At 35.8% G+C, this 19,850-nt stretch overlaps 4 non-coding genes across 4 annotated transcripts; all 4 read right to left on the bottom strand.

The window, feature by feature from the left end:
• Positions 1-9,246: 9,246 nt before the first annotated feature.
• On the bottom strand, positions 9,247-9,319 carry TRNAF-GAA (transfer RNA phenylalanine (anticodon GAA)). Its single transcript has one exon. It is a non-coding gene; the product is annotated as a tRNA-Phe (tRNA).
• Positions 9,320-16,685: 7,366 nt separating this feature from the next.
• Positions 16,686-16,758, bottom strand: TRNAF-GAA (transfer RNA phenylalanine (anticodon GAA)). Its single transcript has one exon. It is a non-coding gene; the product is annotated as a tRNA-Phe (tRNA).
• An 866-nt stretch (positions 16,759-17,624) lies between these two features.
• On the bottom strand, positions 17,625-17,707 carry TRNAL-CAG (transfer RNA leucine (anticodon CAG)). The gene has a single exon. It is a non-coding gene; the product is annotated as a tRNA-Leu (tRNA).
• Positions 17,708-18,702: 995 nt separating this feature from the next.
• On the bottom strand, positions 18,703-18,775 carry TRNAF-GAA (transfer RNA phenylalanine (anticodon GAA)). The gene has a single exon. It is a non-coding gene; the product is annotated as a tRNA-Phe (tRNA).
• Positions 18,776-19,850: the final 1,075 nt, after the last annotated feature.

The following is a 19,850-nucleotide window of genomic DNA, read 5'->3' as shown; positions in this document are numbered from 1 at the left end:
GCCAAAAGAACAACAGACATATGCACAAAAAATCTGTTTGATGTTCCTAGAGTTCTTTTTTGAGAGGACAAATTCAGATTCACTCCAAAGACTCTCAGGAAATTTTTCAAAACCACATTACTAAGTTTTGTTTGACCTCATCTAATCAATAAATGAAGATAAAGTTTCTTGAAATTAAATATTGATGTCAGAAGCGGGATTTGAACCCACATCTCCAGGGGAGACTGCGACCTGTACGCAGCGCCTTAGACTGCTCCGCCATCCTGACTTCGACATGCAATTGGAACTTAACTCCTTCCATGCTAGTCAGCAGAAATGTTACCATTCCTTGTGATTAAAAACTTGTCACACCACCCCAAAAAAGTCAATAAATAACATTTTTTATATGCGTACTTTTCGTCTGCATTAATTTTTAAACCTCCATTTATTTTGTTTGGATATTAGAAATGTTAGATTTCTCACAAATGCGGTGATGCACCACATTTCTTCAGAAACTACTGTTTGGCCACACAGCAGGGCTTTGAAAGGAAGAGCCCTATTTGGGTTTTGCAATGCAGATTTTGCAGGAATACCTTGCAGATGAAATTTGCAGAGTACCAAAACAGCAGAAAACCTCCCAAAGTGACCACATTTTAGAAATTATTTTGCACAATGAGTTAATCAACACCTGCAATTACTATTGTCAGCCTATAGGTGTTTTCACTCTGAACCATCCAGCATTGCAAGTATGCCAGTTTAGTGCCCAGCTTTTGCTTGCAGAGACAAGCAACCCATACATTTTTAAGTGGGCTCTACTCACTGGAGCAATGTCAAATATGTAGATGCTTTGTCTCACCATTAAAGTAGAAACCTCCTATATTTCAAATTAAAGATGACGGACCTGTGTGGAGCTTGTGTTTTTTGCCTTTTTGACTTTGTCCACAGCATATTTTTTAAGGACATTTGTCTCAGTAACGCCTCAGTGTTTCAAAGTCAAACAAGCTGACTATAATCATTCAGCTAGTGTCTGATAAGTGCTGTCTGTTTCAGCTATCAGGTTACCTTTTAATTCTCTTACAGCTAAGTCAATCTGAAATAAAACAAAATAGAGGAAAAATTACTAAAAAACATTCATGTGTTCAAAAGGAAAAAGTTACCGTTTCTCAAATTTTTAACATTTTGTTTTCTGTAGATAGTTAAGATTTTTAGGCCTTTTACATTAGCTGTAAATAATGAGTCCATGTGCTTTGTTTAATATCTCCTTAAAATGGAAACGGTGAAGAAAAAGCATTTTGCTGAAACCTGGGATTGGACCAGGAACCTTTAGATCTTCAGTCTAACGCTTTCCCAACTGAGCTATTTTGGCCATATCTATGCATTTTCTGGGGGGTTTGACACTCTGCAAATGTCAAGTGTCACACCTGGAGGGATATATTATAATTTTTAATTTGACTGTTTTTTGAAGCATGATTTCTATTTGAAACGCCTTCCATTTTGCTGTACATATTTAATAACATTCATTAACTATTTGTGAATGAGTAGAAAAAGACAGCAATTTTGCCATTGAAGTTTTACATTTTCAGTTTGTCTCCATGCACCAGTATAATTCTGACCCTGTGCTTCTAGAATAGGTCATGGTCGCACATAAAACACAATTTGCATGCATAATGTTACATCAAGATTTATTTTTTATGAGATGCAAACAATTGGAGCAAAATAGAGACAAAAATTTAGAGAAAATATTTTATTGATTGTTAATGTTAAAAGTGAGACCATTTGTCCCAAAATGTGCTGAAACATGTCAGAATGACATGGGCATTTCACATTTTTTAAACTATGATTAACTACTTGTTAAGTTTTTGTTTATTAAGTATCGTTATGGTCTATTGATGTATGAGGTGAAAACTATGAAAGTAGACTTACCAGCAAATCCGTTTCTAGATATATTTCATGACAGCACTGTAGAAGGTTGATTCCCTACCCTAATAGGGACAGAGAACACAAAGGGGTGAAATAGTCCCTCCTCATTGACTGTCCAAAGGATTTTTCTAGTGCCAAAAGAACAACAGACATATGCACAAAAAATCTGTTTGATGTTCCTAGAGTTCTTTTTTGAGAGGACAAATTCAGATTCACTCCAAAGACTCTCAGGAAATTTTTCAAAACCACATTACTAAGTTTTGTTTGACCTCATCTAATCAATAAATGAAGATAAAGTTTCTTGAAATTAAATGTTGATGTCAGAAGTGGGAGAAGTGGGAGTCTGCGACCTGAACGCAGCGCCTTAGACCGCTCGGCCATCCTGACTTCGATATGCAATTGGAACTTAACTCCTTCCATGCTAGTCAGCAGAAATGTTACCATTTCTTGTGATTAAAAACTTGTCACACCACCCCAAAAAAGTCAATAAATAACATTTTTTATATGCGTACTTTTCGTCTGCATTAATTTTTAAACCTCCATTTATTTTGTTTGGATATTAGAAATGTTAGATTTCTCACAAATGCGGTGATGCGCCACATTTCTTCAGAAACTACTGTTTGGCCACACAGCAGGGATTTGAAAGGAAGAGCCCTATTTGGGTTTTGCAATGCAGATTTTGCAGGAATACCTTGCAGATGAAATTTGCAGAGTACCAAAACAGCAGAAAACCTCCCAAAGTGACCACATTTTAGAAATTATTTTGCACAATGAGTTAATCAACACCTGCAATTACTATTGTCAGCCTATAGGTGTTTTCACTCTGAACCATCCAGCATTGCAAGTATGCCAGTTTAGTGCCCAGCTTTTGCTTGCAGAGACAAGCAACCCATACATTTTTAAGTGGGCTCTACTCACTGGAGCAATGTCAAATATGTAGATGCTTTGTCTCACCATTAAAGTAGAAACCTCCTATATTTCAAATTAAAGATGACGGACCTTTGTGGAGCTTGTGTTTTTTGCCTTTTTGACTTTGTCCACAGCATATTTTTTAAGGACATTTGTCTCAGTAATGCCTCAGTGTTTCAAAGTCAAACAAGCTGACTATAATCATTCAGCTAGTGTCTGATAAGTGCTGTCTGTTTCAGCTATCAGGTTACCTTTTAATCCTCTTACAGCTAAGTCAATCTGAAATAAAACAAAATAGAGGAAAAATTACTAAAAAACATTCATGTGTTCAAAAGGAAAAAGTTACCGTTTCTCAAATTTTTAACATTTTGTTTTCTGTAGATAGTTAAGATTTTTAGGCCTTTTGATCATGATCAGTCCATGTGCTTTGTTTAATATCTCCTTAAAATGTAAACGGTGAAGAAAAAGCATTTTGCCGAAACCCGGGACCTTTAGATCTTCAGTCTAACTCTCTCCCAACTGAGCTATTTCGGCCATATCTATACATTTTCTGGGGGGTTTGACACTCTGCAAATGTCAAGTGTCACACCTGGAGGGATATATTATAATTTTTCATTTGACTGTTTTTTGAAGCATGATTTCTATTTGAAACGCCTTCCATTTTGCTGTACATATTTAATAACATTCATTAACTATTTGTGAATGAGTAGAAAAAGACAGCAATTTTGCCATTGAATTTTTACATTTTCAGTTTGTCTCCATGCACCAGTATAATTCTGACCCTGTGCTTCTAGAATAGGTCATGGTCGCACATAAAACACAATTTGCATGCATAATGTTACATCAAGTTTTATTTTTTATGAGATGCAAACAATTGGAGCAAAAAAGAGACAAAAATTTAGAGAAAATATTTTATTGATTGTTAAAAGTGAGACCATTTGTCCCAAAATGTGCTGAAACATGTCAGAAGGACATGGGCATTTCACATTTTTTAAACTATGATTACCTACTTGTTAAGTTTTTGTTTATTAAGTATCGTTATGGTCTATTGATGTATGAGGTGAAAACTATGAAAGTAGACTTACCAGCAAATCCGTTTCTAGATATATTTCATGACAGCACTTTAGAAGGTTGATTCCCTACCCTAATAGGGACAGAGAACACAAAGAGGTGAAATAGTCCCTCCTCATTGACTGTCCAAAGGATTTTTCTAGTGCCAAAAGAACAACAGACATATGCACAAAAAATCTGTTTGATGTTCCTAGAGTTCTTTTTTGAGAGGACAAATTCAGATTCACTCCAAAGACTCTCAGGAAATTTTTCAAAACCACATTACTAAGTTTTGTTTGGCCTCATCTAATCAATAAATGAAGAAAAAAGTTTCTTGAAATTAAAAGTTGATGTCAGAGGTGGGATTTGAACCACTTGTAAACGGTGAAGAAAAAGCATTTTGCCGAAACCCGGGATTGGACCAGGGACCTTTAGATCTTCAGTCTAACGCTCTCCTATCTGAGCTATTTCGGCCATATCTATACAATTTCTGGGGGGTTTGACACTCTGCAAATGTCAAGTGTGACACCTGGAGGGATATATTATAATTTTTCATTTGACTGTTTTTTGAAGCATGATTTCTATTTGAAACGCCTTCCATTTTGCTGTACATATTTAATAACATTCATTAACTATTTGTGAATGAGTAGAAAAAGACAGCAATTTTGCCATTGAAGTTTTACATTTTCAGTTTGTCTCCATGCACCAGTATAATTCTGACCCTGTGCTTCTAGAATAGGTCATGGTCGCACATAAAACACAATTTGCATGCATAATGTTACATCAAGTTTTATTTTTTATGAGATGCAAACAATTGGAGCAAAATAGAGACAAAAATTTAGAGAAAATATTTTATTGATTGTTAATGTTAAAAGTGAGACCATTTGTCCCAAAATGTGCTGAAACATGTCAGAATGACATGGGCATTTCACATTTTTTAAACTATGATTACCTACTTGTTAAGTTTTTGTTTATTAAGTATCGTTATGGTCTATTGATGTATGAGGTGAAAACTATGAAAGTAGACTTACCAGCAAATCCGTTTCTAGATATATTTCATGACAGCACTGTAGAAGGTTGATTCCCTACCCTAATAGGGACAGAGAACACAAAGAGGTGAAATAGTCCCTCCTCATTGACTGTCCAAAGGATTTTTCTAGTGCCAAAAGAACAACAGACATATGCACAAAAAATCTGTTTGATGTTCCTAGAGTTCTTTTTTGAGAGGACAAATTCAGATTCACTCCAAAGACTCTCAGGAAATTTTTCAAAACCACATTACTAAGTTTTGTTTGACCTCATCTAATCAATAAATGAAGAAAAAAGTTTCTTGAAATTAAAAGTTGATGTCAGAGGTGGGATTTGAACCACTTGTAAACGGTGAAGAAAAAGCATTTTGCCGAAACCCGGGATTGGACCAGGGACCTTTAGATGTTCAGTCTAACGCTCTCCCAACTGAGCTATTTCGGCCATATCGATACATTTTCTGGGGGGTTTGACACTCTGCAAATGTCAAGTGTCACACCTGGAGGGATATATTATAATTTTTCATTTGACTGTTTTTTGAAGCATGATTTCTATTTGAAACGCCTTCCATTTTGCTGTACATATTTAATAACATTCATTAACTATTTGTGAATGAGTAGAAAAAGACAGCAATTTTGCCATTGAAGTTTTACATTTTCAGTTTGTCTCCATGCACCAGTATAATTCTGACCCTGTGCTTCTAGAATAGGTCATGGTCGCACATAAAACACAATTTGCATGCATAATGTTACATCAAGATTTATTTTTTATGAGATGCAAACAATTGGAGCAAAATAGAGACAAAAATTTAGAGAAAATATTTTATTGATTGTTAATGTTAAAAGTGAGACCATTTGTCCCAAAATGTGCTGAAACATGTCAGAATGACATGGGCATTTCACATTTTTTAAACTATGATTAACTACTTGTTTAGTTTTTGTTTATTAAGTATCGTTATGGTCTATTGATGTATGAGGTGAAAACTATGAAAGTAGACTTACCAGCAAATCCGTTTCTAGATATATTTCATGACAGCACTGTAGAAGATTGATTCCCTACCCTAATAGGGACAGAGAACACAAAGAGGTGAAATAGTCCCTCCTCATTGACTGTCCAAAGGATTTTTCTAGTGCCAAAAGAACAACAGACATATGCACAAAAAATCTGTTTGATGTTCCTAGAGTTCTTTTTTGAGAGGACAAATTCAGATTCACTCCAAAGACTCTCAGGAAATTTTTCAAAACCACATTACTAAGTTTTGTTTGACCTCATCTAATCAATAAATGAAGATAAAGTTTCTTGAAATTAAATGTTGATGTCAGAAGTGGGAGTCTGCGACCTGAACGCAGCGCCTTAGACCGCTCGGCCATCCTGACTTCGATATGCAATTGGAACTTAACTCCTTCCATGCTAGTCAGCAGAAATGTTACCATTTCTTGTGATTAAAAACTTGTCACACCACCCCAAAAAAGTCAATAAATAACATTTTTTATATGCGTACTTTTCGTCTGCATTAATTTTTAAACCTCCATTTATTTTGTTTGGATATTAGAAATGTTAGATTTCTCACAAATGCGGTGATGCGCCACATTTCTTCAGAAACTACTGTTTGGCCACACAGCAGGGCTTTGAAAGGAAGAGCCCTATTTGGGTTTTGCAATGCAGATTTTGCAGGAATACCTTGCAGATGAAATTTGCAGAGTACCAAAACAGCAGAAAACCTCCCAAAGTGACCACATTTTAGAAATTATTTTGCACAATGAGTTAATCAACACCTGCAATTACTATTGTCAGCCTATAGGTGTTTTCACTCTGAACCATCCAGCATTGCAAGTATGCCAGTTTAGTGCCCAGCTTTTGCTTGCAGAGACAAGCAACCCATACATTTTTAAGTGGGCTCTACTCACTGGAGCAATGTCAAATATGTAGATGCTTTGTCTCACCATTAAAGTAGAAACCTCCTATATTTCAAATTAAAGATGACGGACCTGTGTGGAGCTTGTGTTTTTTGCCTTTTTGACTTTGTCCACAGCATATTTTTTAAGGACATTTGTCTCAGTAATGCCTCAGTGTTTCAAAGTCAAACAAGCTGACTATAATCATTCAGCTAGTGTCTGATAAGTGCTGTCTGTTTCAGCTATCAGGTTACCTTTTAATCCTCTTACAGCTAAGTCAATCTGAAATAAAACAAAATAGAGGAAAAATTACTAAAAAACATTCATGTGTTCAAAAGGAAAAAGTTACCATTTCTCAAATTTTTAACATTTTGTTTTCTGTAGATAGTTAAGATTTTTAGGCCTTTTGATCATGATCAGTCCATGTGCTTTGTTTAATATCTCCTTAAAATGTAAACGGTGAAGAAAAAGCATTTTGCCGAAACCCAGGATTGGACCAGGGACCTTTAGATCTTCAGTCTAACGCTCTCCCAACCGAGCTATTTCAGCCATATCTATACATTTTCTGGGGGGTTTGACACTCTGCAAATGTCAAGTGTCACACCTGGAGGGATATATTATAATTTTTCATTTGACTGTTTTTTGAAGCATGATTTCTATTTGAAACGCCTTCCATTTTGCTGTACATATTTAATAACATTCATTAACTATTTGTGAATGAGTAGAAAAAGACAGCAATTTTGCCATTGAATTTTTACATTTTCAGTTTGTCTCCATGCACCAGTATAATTCTGACCCTGTGCTTCTAGAATAGGTCATGGTCGCACATAAAACACAATTTGCATGCATAATGTTACATCAAGTTTTATTTTTTATGAGATGCAAACAATTGGAGCAAAAAAGAGACAAAAATTTAGAGAAAATATTTTATTGATTGTTAATGCTAAACGTGAGACCATTTGTCCCAAAATGTGCTGAAACATGTCAGAATGACATGGGCATTTCACATTTTTTAAACTATGATTACCTACTTGTTAAGTTTTTGTTTATTAAGTATCGTTATGGTCTATTGATGTATGAGGTGAAAACTATGAAAGTAGACTTACCAGCAAATCCGTTTCTAGATATATTTCATGACAGCACTGTAGAAGGTTGATTCCCTACCCTAATAGGGACAGAGAACACAAAGAGGTGAAATAGTCCCTCCTCATTAACTGTCCAAAGGATTTTTCTAGTGCCAAAAGAACAACAGACATATGCACAAAAAATCTGTTTGATGTTCCTAGAGTTCTTTTTTGAGAGGACAAATTCAGATTCACTCCAAAGACTCTCAGGAAATTTTTCAAAACCACATTACTAAGTTTTGTTTGACCTCATCTAATCAATAAATGAAGAAAAAAGTTTCTTGAAATTAAAAGTTGATGTCAGAGGTGGGATTTGAACCACTTGTAAACGGTGAAGAAAAAGCATTTTGCCGAAACCCGGGATTGAACCAGGGACCTTTAGATATTCAGTCTAACGCTCTCCCAACTGAGCTATTTAGGCCATATCTATACATTTTCTGGGGGTTTTACACCCTGCAAATGTCAAGTGTCACACCTGGAGGGATATATTATAATTTTTCATTTGACTGTTTTTTGAAGCATGATTTCTATTTGAAACGCCTTCCATTTTGCTGTACATATTTAATAACATTCATTAACTATTTGTGAATGAGTAGAAAAAGACAGCAATTTTGCCATTGAAGTTTTACATTTTCAGTTTGTCTCCATGCACCAGTATAATTCTGACCCTGTGCTTCTAGAATAGGTCATGGTCGCACATAAAACACAATTTGCATGCATAATGTTACATCAAGTTTTATTTTTTATGAGATGCAAACAATTGGAGCAAAATAGAGACAAAAATTTAGAGAAAATATTTTATTGATTGTTAATGTTAAAAGTGAGACCATTTGTCCCAAAATGTGCTGAAACATGTCAGAATGACATGGGCATTTCACATTTTTTAAACTATGATTACCTACTTGTTAAGTTTTTGTTTATTAAGTATCGTTATGGTCTATTGATGTATGAGGTGAAAACTATGAAAGTAGACTTACCAGCAAATCCGTTTCTAGATATATTTCATGACAGCACTGTAGAAGGTTGATTCCCTACCCTAATAGGGACAGAGAACACAAAGAGGTGAAATAGTCCCTCCTCATTGACTGTCCAAAGGATTTTTCTAGTGCCAAAAGAACAACAGACATATGCACAAAAAATCTGTTTGATGTTCCTAGAGTTCTTTTTTGAGAGGACAAATTCAGATTCACTCCAAAGACTCTCAGGAAATTTTTCAAAACCACATTACTAAGTTTTGTTTGACCTCATCTAATCAATAAATGAAGAAAAAAGTTTCTTGAAATTAAAAGTTGATGTCAGAGGTGGGATTTGAACCACTTGTAAACGGTGAAGAAAAAGCATTTTGCCGAAACCCGGGATTGGACCAGGGACCTTTAGATCTTCAGTCTAACGCTCTCCCAACTGAGCTATTTCGGCCATATCAATACATTTTCTGGGGGGTTTGACACTCTGCAAATGTCAAGTGTCACACCTGGAGGGATATATTATAATTTTTCATTTGACTGTTTTTTGAAGCATGATTTCTATTTGAAACGCCTTCCATTTTGCTGTACATATTTAATAACATTCATTAACTATTTGTGAATGAGTAGAAAAAGACAGCAATTTTGCCATTGAAGTTTTACATTTTCAGTTTGTCTCCATGCACCAGTATAATTCTGACCCTGTGCTTCTAGAATAGGTCATGGTCGCACATAAAACACAATTTGCATGCATAATGTTACATCAAGATTTATTTTTTATGAGATGCAAACAATTGGAGCAAAATAGAGACAAAAATTTAGAGAAAATATTTTATTGATTGTTAATGTTAAAAGTGAGACCATTTGTCCCAAAATGTGCTGAAACATGTCAGAATGACATGGGCATTTCACATTTTTTAAACTATGATTAACTACTTGTTTAGTTTTTGTTTATTAAGTATCGTTATGGTCTATTGATGTATGAGGTGAAAACTATGAAAGTAGACTTACCAGCAAATCCGTTTCTAGATATATTTCATGACAGCACTGTAGAAGGTTGATTCCCTACCCTAATAGGGACAGAGAACACAAAGAGGTGAAATAGTCCCTCCTCATTGACTGTCCAAAGGATTTTTCTAGTGCCAAAAGAACAACAGACATATGCACAAAAAATCTGTTTGATGTTCCTAGAGTTCTTTTTTGAGAGGACAAATTCAGATTCACTCCAAAGACTCTCAGGAAATTTTTCAAAACCACATTACTAAGTTTTGTTTGACCTCATCTAATCAATAAATGAAGATAAAGTTTCTTGAAATTAAATGTTGATGTCAGAAGTGGGAGTCTGCGACCTGAACGCAGCGCCTTAGACCGCTCGGCCATCCTGACTTCGATATGCAATTGGAACTTAACTCCTTCCATGCTAGTCAGCAGAAATGTTACCATTTCTTGTGATTAAAAACTTGTCACACCACCCCAAAAAAGTCAATAAATAACATTTTTTATATGCGTACTTTTCGTCTGCATTAATTTTTAAACCTCCATTTATTTTGTTTGGATATTAGAAATGTTAGATTTCTCACAAATGCGGTGATGCGCCACATTTCTTCAGAAACTACTGTTTGGCCACACAGCAGGGCTTTGAAAGGAAGAGCCCTATTTGGGTTTTGCAATGCAGATTTTGCAGGAATACCTTGCAGATGAAATTTGCAGAGTACCAAAACAGCAGAAAACCTCCCAAAGTGACCACATTTTAGAAATTATTTTGCACAATGAGTTAATCAACACCTGCAATTACTATTGTCAGCCTATAGGTGTTTTCACTCTGAACCATCCAGCATTGCAAGTATGCCAGTTTAGTGCCCAGCTTTTGCTTGCAGAGACAAGCAACCCATACATTTTTAAGTGGGCTCTACTCACTGGAGCAATGTCAAATATGTAGATGCTTTGTCTCACCATTAAAGTAGAAACCTCCTATATTTCAAATTAAAGATGACGGACCTGTGTGGAGCTTGTGTTTTTTGCCTTTTTGACTTTGTCCACAGCATATTTTTTAAGGACATTTGTCTCAGTAATGCCTCAGTGTTTCAAAGTCAAACAAGCTGACTATAATCATTCAGCTAGTGTCTGATAAGTGCTGTCTGTTTCAGCTATCAGGTTACCTTTTAATCCTCTTACAGCTAAGTCAATCTGAAATAAAACAAAATAGAGGAAAAATTACTAAAAAACATTCATGTGTTCAAAAGGAAAAAGTTACCATTTCTCAAATTTTTAACATTTTGTTTTCTGTAGATAGTTAAGATTTTTAGGCCTTTTGATCATGATCAGTCCATGTGCTTTGTTTAATATCTCCTTAAAATGTAAACGGTGAAGAAAAAGCATTTTGCCGAAACCCAGGATTGGACCAGGGACCTTTAGATCTTCAGTCTAACGCTCTCCCAACCGAGCTATTTCAGCCTTATCTATACATTTTCTGGGGGGTTTGACACTCTGCAAATGTCAAGTGTCACACCTGGAGGGATATATTATAATTTTTCATTTGACTGTTTTTTGAAGCATGATTTCTATTTGAAACGCCTTCCATTTTGCTGTACATATTTAATAACATTCATTAACTATTTGTGAATGAGTAGAAAAAGACAGCAATTTTGCCATTGAATTTTTACATTTTCAGTTTGTCTCCATGCACCAGTATAATTCTGACCCTGTGCTTCTAGAATAGGTCATGGTCGCACATAAAACACAATTTGCATGCATAATGTTACATCAAGTTTTATTTTTTATGAGATGCAAACAATTGGAGCAAAAAAGAGACAAAAATTTAGAGAAAATATTTTATTGATTGTTAATGTTAAACGTGAGACCATTTGTCCCAAAATGTGCTGAAACATGTCAGAATGACATGGGCATTTCACATTTTTTAAACTATGATTACCTACTTGTTAAGTTTTTGTTTATTAAGTATCGTTATGGTCTATTGATGTATGAGGTGAAAACTATGAAAGTAGACTTACCAGCAAATCCGTTTCTAGATATATTTCATGACAGCACTGTAGAAGGTTGATTCCCTACCCTAATAGGGACAGAGAACACAAAGAGGTGAAATAGTCCCTCCTCATTAACTGTCCAAAGGATTTTTCTAGTGCCAAAAGAACAACAGACATATGCACAAAAAATCTGTTTGATGTTCCTAGAGTTCTTTTTTGAGAGGACAAATTCAGATTCACTCCAAAGACTCTCAGGAAATTTTTCAAAACCACATTACTAAGTTTTGTTTGACCTCATCTAATCAATAAATGAAGAAAAAAGTTTCTTGAAATTAAAAGTTGATGTCAGAGGTGGGATTTGAACCACTTGTAAACGGTGAAGAAAAAGCATTTTGCCGAAACCCGGGATTGAACCAGGGACCTTTAGATATTCAGTCTAACGCTCTCCCAACTGAGCTATTTAGGCCATATCTATACATTTTCTGGGGGTTTGACACCCTGCAAATGTCAAGTGTCACACCTGGAGGGATATATTATAATTTTTCATTTGACTGTTTTTTGAAGCATGATTTCTATTTGAAACGCCTTCCATTTTGCTGTACATATTTAATAACATTCATTAACTATTTGTGAATGAGTAGAAAAAGACAGCAATTTTGCCATTGAAGTTTTACATTTTCAGTTTGTCTCCATGCACCAGTATAATTCTGACCCTGTGCTTCTAGAATAGGTCATGGTCGCACATAAAACACAATTTGCATGCATAATGTTACATCAAGTTTTATTTTTTATGAGATGCAAACAATTGGAGCAAAATAGAGACAAAAATTTAGAGAAAATATTTTATTGATTGTTAATGTTAAAAGTGAGACCATTTGTCCCAAAATGTGCTGAAACATGTCAGAATGACATGGGCATTTCACATTTTTTAAACTATGATTACCTACTTGTTAAGTTTTTGTTTATTAAGTATCGTTATGGTCTATTGATGTATGAGGTGAAAACTATGAAAGTAGACTTACCAGCAAATCCGTTTCTAGATATATTTCATGACAGCACTGTAGAAGGTTGATTCCCTACCCTAATAGGGACAGAGAACACAAAGAGGTGAAATAGTCCTCATTGACTGTCCAAAGGATTTTTCTAGTGCCAAAAGAACAACAGACATATGCACAAAAAATCTGTTTGATGTTCCTAGAGTTCTTTTTTGAGAGGACAAATTCAGATTCACTCCAAAGACTCTCAGGAAATTTTTCGAAACCACATTACTAAGTTTTGTTTGACCTCATCTAATCAATAAATGAAGATAAAGTTTCTTGAAATTAAATATTGATGTCAGAAGTGGGATTTGAACCCACATCTCCAGGGGAGACTGCGACCTGTACGCAGCGCCTTAGACTGCTCCGCCATCCTGACTTCGACATGCAATTGGAACTTAACTCCTTCCATGCTAGTCAGCAGAAATGTTACCATTCCTTGTGATTAAAAACTTGTCACACCACCCCAAAAAAGTCAATAAATAACATTTTTTATATGCGTACTTTTCGTCTGCATTAATTTTTAAACCTCCATTTATTTTGTTTGGATATTAGAAATGTTAGATTTCTCACAAATGCGGTGATGCACCACATTTCTTCAGAAACTACTGTTTGGCCACACAGCAGGGCTTTGAAAGGAAGAGCCCTATTTGGGTTTTGCAATGCAGATTTTGCAGGAATACCTTGCAGATGAAATTTGCAGAGTACCAAAACAGCAGAAAACCTCCCAAAGTGACCACATTTTAGAAATTATTTTGCACAATGAGTTAATCAACACCTGCAATTACTATTGTCAGCCTATAGGTGTTTTCACTCTGAACCATCCAGCATTGCAAGTATGCCAGTTTAGTGCCCAGCTTTTGCTTGCAGAGACAAGCAACCCATACATTTTTAAGTGGGCTCTACTCACTGGAGCAATGTCAAATATGTAGATGCTTTGTCTCACCATTAAAGTAGAAACCTCCTATATTTCAAATTAAAGATGACGGACCTGTGTGGAGCTTGTGTTTTTTGCCTTTTTGACTTTGTCCACAGCATATTTTTTAAGGACATTTGTCTCAGTAACGCCTCAGTGTTTCAAAGTCAAACAAGCTGACTATAATCATTCAGCTAGTGTCTGATAAGTGCTGTCTGTTTCAGCTATCAGGTTACCTTTTAATCCTCTTACAGCTAAGTCAATCTGAAATAAAACAAAATAGAGGACAAATTACTAAAAAACATTCATGTGTTCAAAAGGAAAAAGTTACCGTTTCTCAAATCTTTAACATTTTGTTTTCTGTAGATAGTTAAGATTTTTAGGCCTTTTACATTAGCTGTAAATAATGAGTCCATGTGCTTTGTTTAATATCTCCTTAAAATGGAAACGGTGAAGAAAAAGCATTTTGCTGAAACCCGGGATTGGACCAGGAACCTTTAGATCTTCAGTCTAACGCTCTCCCAACTGAGCTATTTTGGCCATATCTATGCATTTTCTGGGGGGTTTGACACTCTGCAAATGTCAAGTGTCACACCTGGAGGGATATATTATAATTTTTAATTTGACTGTTTTTTGAAGCATGATTTCTATTTGAAACGCCTTCCATTTTGCTGTACATATTTATTAACATTCATTAACTATTTGTGAATGAGTAGAAAAAGACAGCAATTTTGCCATTGAATTTTTACATTTTCAGTTTGTCTCCATGCACCAGAATAATTCTGACCCTGTGCTTCTAGGATAGGTCATGGTCGCACATAAAACACAATTTGCATGCATAATGTTACATCAAGTTTTATTTTTTATGAGATGCAAACAATTGGAGCAAAAAAGAGACAAAAATTTAGAGAAAATATTTTATTGATTGTTAATGTTAAAAGTGATAACATTTGTCCCAAAACGTGCTGAAACATGTCAGAATGACATGCGCATTTCACACTTTTTAAACTATGATTATCTACTTTTTAAGTTTTTGTTTATTAAGTATCGTTATGGTCTATTGATGTATGAGGTGAAAACTATGAAAGTAGACTTACCAGCAAATCCGTTTCTAGATATATTTCATGACAGCACTGTAGAAGGTTGATTCCCTACCCTAATAGGGACAGAGAACACAAAGAGGTGAAATAGTCTATCCTCATTGACTGTCCAAAGGATTTTTCTAATGCCAAAAGAACAACAGACATATGCACAAAAAATCTGTTTTATGTTCCTAGAGTTCTTTTTTGAGAGGACAAATTCAGATTCACTCCAAAGACTCACAGGAATACATTTTTCAAAACCACATTACTAAGTTTTGTTTGACCTCATCTAATCAATAAATGAAGATAAAGTTTCTTGAAATGAAAAGTTGATGTCACGCCTTCAGGGGAGACTGCGACCTGAACGCAGCGCCTCAGACCGCTCGGCCATCCTGACATCGATATGCAATTGGAACTTAACTCCTTCCATGCTAGTCAGCAGAAAAGTTACCATTTCTTGTGATTAAAAACTTGTCACACCACCCCAAAAAAGTCAATAAATAACATTTTTTATATGCGTACTTTTCGTCTGCATTAATTTTTAAACCTCCATTTATTTTGTTTGGATATTAGAAATATTAGATTTCTCACAAATACGGTGATGCACCACATTTCTTCAGAAACTACTGTTTGGCCACACAGCAGGGCTTTGAAAGGAAGAGCCCTATTTGGGTTTTGCAATGCAGATTTTGCAGGAATACTTTGCAGATGAACTTTGCAGAGTACCAAAACAGCAGAAAACCTCCCAAAGTGACCACATTTTAGAAATTATTTTGCACAATGAGCTAATCAACACCTGCAATTACTATTGTCAGCCTATAGGTGTTTTTACTCTGAACCATCCAGCATTGCAAGTATGCCAGTTTAGTGCCCAGCTTTTGCTTGCAGAGACAAGCAACCCATACATTTTTATGTGGGCTCTACTCACTGGAGCAATGTCAAATATGTAGATGCTTTGTCTTACCATTAAAGTAGAAACCTCCTATATTTCAAATTAAAGATGACGGACCTGTGTGGAGCTTGTGTTTTTTGCCTTTTTGACTTTGTCCCCAGCATATTTTTTAAGGACATTTGTCTCAGTAATGCCTCAGTGTTTCAAAGTCAAACAAGCTGACTATAATCATTCAGCTAGTGTCTGATAAGTGCTGTCTGTTTCAGCTATCAGGTTACCTTTTAATCCTCTTACAGCTAAAGCCCCCGTTACACACTGCGATATCACGAGCAATATCGCTGAAAAGTCACCGATTTGGTGACGTTACAGCGATATTACTAGCGATATCGCTGCATGTGATACTTACCTCCGACCGGCTCCCCCGTTGGTAATCGCTGATCGCGCGAGAAGCTCCTGGACCATTCCTCGCCCGTCACTTCTTGCGGCGCTTCCTGTGGTGCCGACAAGTGACGCGTGGAGCCGGGCGGGAGGACGCAGGATCGCCGCGTCTGACAGGTAAGTAGTGATCCCTGTCCCCAGCGATGTCGCTGGTGAGATCTGCCTGAGTAGCAGCTCACTAGCGACCACCTAGCGATTCACCAGCGATCCTGACCGCGTCATATCGCTGGTCGGGATCGCTGGTGAGTCGCTAGGTGTAACGGTACCCTAAGTCAATCTGAAATAAAACAAAATAGAGGAAAAATAACTAAAAAACATTCATGTGTTCAAAAGGAAAAAGTTACCGTTTCTCAAATTTTTAACATTTTGTTTTCTGTAGATAGTTAAGATTTTTAGGCCTTTTGATCATGATCAGTCCATGTGCTTTGTTTAATATCTCCTTAAAATGGAAACGGTGAAGAAAAAGCATTTTGCCGAAACCCGGGATTGGACCAGGGACCTTTAGATCTTCAGTCTAACGCTCTCCCAACTGAGCTATTTCGGCCATATCTATACATTTTCTGGGGGGTTTGACACTCTGCAAATGTCAAGTGTCACACCTGGAGGGATATATTATAATTTTTCATTTGACTGTTTTTTGAAGCATGATTTCTATTTGAAACGCCTTCCATTTTGCTGTACATATTTAATAACATTCATTAACTATTTGTGAATGAGTAGAAAAAGACAGCAATTTTGCCATTGAATTTTTACATTTTCAGTTTGTCTCCATGCACCAGTATAATTCTGACCCTGTGCTTCTAGAATAGGTCATGGTCGCACATAAAACACAATTTGCATGCATAATGTTACATCAAGTTTTATTTTTTATGAGATGCAAACAATTGGAGCAAAAAAGAGACAAAAATTTAGAGAAAATATTTTATTGATTGTTAAAAGTGAGACCATTTGTCCCAAAATGTGCTGAAACATGTCAGAAGGACATGGGCATTTCACATTTTTTAAACTATGATTACCTACTTGTTAAGTTTTTGTTAATTAAGTATCGTTATGGTCTATTGATGTATGAGGTGAAAACTATGAAAGTAGACTTACCAGCAAATCCGTTTCTAGATATATTTCATGACAGCACTGTAGAAGGTTGATTCCCTACCCTAATAGGGACAGAGAACACAAAGAGGTGAAATAGTCCCTCCTCATTGACTGTCCAAAGGATTTTTCTAGTGCCAAAAGAACAACAGACATATGCACAAAAAATCTGTTTGATGTTCCTAGAGTTCTTTTTTGAGAGGACAAATTCAGATTCACTCCAAAGACTCTCAGGAAATTTTTCAAAACCACATTACTAAGTTTTGTTTGACCTCATCTAATCAATAAATGAAGATAAAGTTTCTTGAAATTAAATGTTGATGTCAGAAGTGGGATTTGAACCCACGCCTCCAGGGAAGACTGCGACCTGAACGCAGCGCCTTAGACCACTCGGCCATCCTGACTTCGCTATACAATTGGAACTTAACTCCTTCCATGCTAGTCAGCAGAAATGTTACCATCCCTTGTGATTAAAAACTTGTCACACCACCCCAAAAAAGTCAATAAATAACATTTTTTATATGCGTACTTTTCGTCTGCATTAATTTTTAAACCTCCATTTATTTTGTTTGGATATTAGAAATGTTAGATTTCTCACAAATGCGGTGATGCACCACATTTCTTCAGAAACTACTGTTTGGCCACACAGCAGGGCTTTGAAAGGAAGAGCCCTATTTGGGTTTTGCAATGCAGATTTTGCAGGAATACCTTGCAGATGAAATTTGCAGAGTACCAAAACAGCAGAAAACCTCCCAAAGTGACCACATTTTAGAAATTATTTTGCACAATGAGTTAATCAACACCTGCAATTACTATTGTCAGCCTATAGGTGTTTTCACTCTGAACCATCCAGCATTGCAAGTATGCCAGTTTAGTGCCCAGCTTTTGCTTGCAGAGACAAGCAACCCATACATTTTTAAGTGGGCTCTACTCACTGGAGCAATGTCAAATATGTAGATGCTTTGTCTCACCATTAAAGTAGAAACCTCCTATATTTCAAATTAAAGATGACGGACCTGTGTGGAGCTTGTGTTTTTTGCCTTTTTGACTTTGTCCACAGCATATTTTTTAAGGACATTTGTCTCAGTAATGCCTCAGTGTTTCAAAGTCAAACAAGCTGACTATAATCATTCAGCTAGTGTCTGATAAGTGCTGTCTGTTTCAGCTATCAGGTTACCTTTTAATCCTCTTACAGCTAAGTCAATCTGAAATAAAACAAAATAGAGGAAAAATTACTAAAAAACATTCATGTGTTCAAAAGGAAAAAGTTACCGTTTCTCAAATTTTTAACATTTTGTTTTCTGTAGATAGTTAAGATTTTTAGGCCTTTTGATCATGATCAGTCCATGTGCTTTGTTTAATATCTCGTTAAAATGTAAACGGTGAAGAAAAAGCATTTTGCCGAAACCCGGGATTGGACCAGGGACCTTTAGATCTTCAGTCTAACGCTCTCCCAACTGAGCTATTTCGGCCATATCTATACATTTTCTGGGGGGTTTGACACTCTGCAAATGTCAAGTGTCACACCTGGAGGGATATATTATAATTTTTCATTTGACTGTTTTTTGAAGCATGATTTCTATTTGAAACGACTTCCATTTTGCTGTACATATTTAATAACATTCATTAACTATTTGTGAATGAGTAGAAAAAGACAGCAATTTTGCCATTGAATTTTTACATTTTCAGTTTGTCTCCATGCACCAGTATAATTCTGACCCTGTGCTTCTAGAATAGGTCATGGTCGCACATAAAACACAATTTGCATGCATAATGTTACATCAAGTTTTATTTTTTATGAGATGCAAACAATTGGAGCAAAAAAGAGACAAAAATTTAGAGAAAATATTTTATTGATTGTTAAAAGTGAGACCATTTGTCCCAAAATGTGCTGAAACATGTCAGAAGGACATGGGCATTTCACATTTTTTAAACTATGATTACCTACTTGTTAAGTTTTTGTTAATTAAGTATCTTTATGGTCTATTGATGTATGAGGTGAAAACTATGAAAGTAGACTTACCAGCAAATCCGTTTCTAGATATATTTCATGACAGCACTTTAGAAGGTTGATTCCCTACCCTAATAGGGACAGAGAACACAAAGAGGTGAAATAGTCCCTCCTCATTGACTGTCCAAAGGATTTTTCTAGTGCCAAAAGAACAACAGACATATGCACAAAAAAACCTGTTTGATGTTCCTAGAGTTCTTTTTTGAGAGGACAAATTCAGATTCACTCCAAAGACTCTCAGGAAATTTTTCAAAACCACATTACTAAGTTTTGTTTGACCTCATCTAATCAATAAATGAAGATAAAGTTTCTTGAAATTAAATGTTGATGTCAGAAGTGGGATTTGAACCCACGCCTCCAGGGAAGACTGCGACCTGCGACTGCGACAAAATAGAGGAAAAATTACTAAAAAACATTCATGTGTTCAAAAGGAAAAAGTTACCGTTTCTCAAATTTTTAACAGAGACTGCCAACTGAACGCAGCGCCTTAGACCGCTCGGCCATCATGACTTCTATATGCAATTGGAACTTAACTC

Source organism: Dendrobates tinctorius, unplaced genomic scaffold (genome assembly GCF_039654945.1).
Source record: "Dendrobates tinctorius isolate UK_male_01 unplaced genomic scaffold, ASM3965494v1 ptg000350l, whole genome shotgun sequence".
Taxonomy (NCBI): Eukaryota; Metazoa; Chordata; class Amphibia; order Anura; family Dendrobatidae; genus Dendrobates; species Dendrobates tinctorius.
This window is presented reverse-complemented; position numbering and strand designations above follow the sequence as displayed.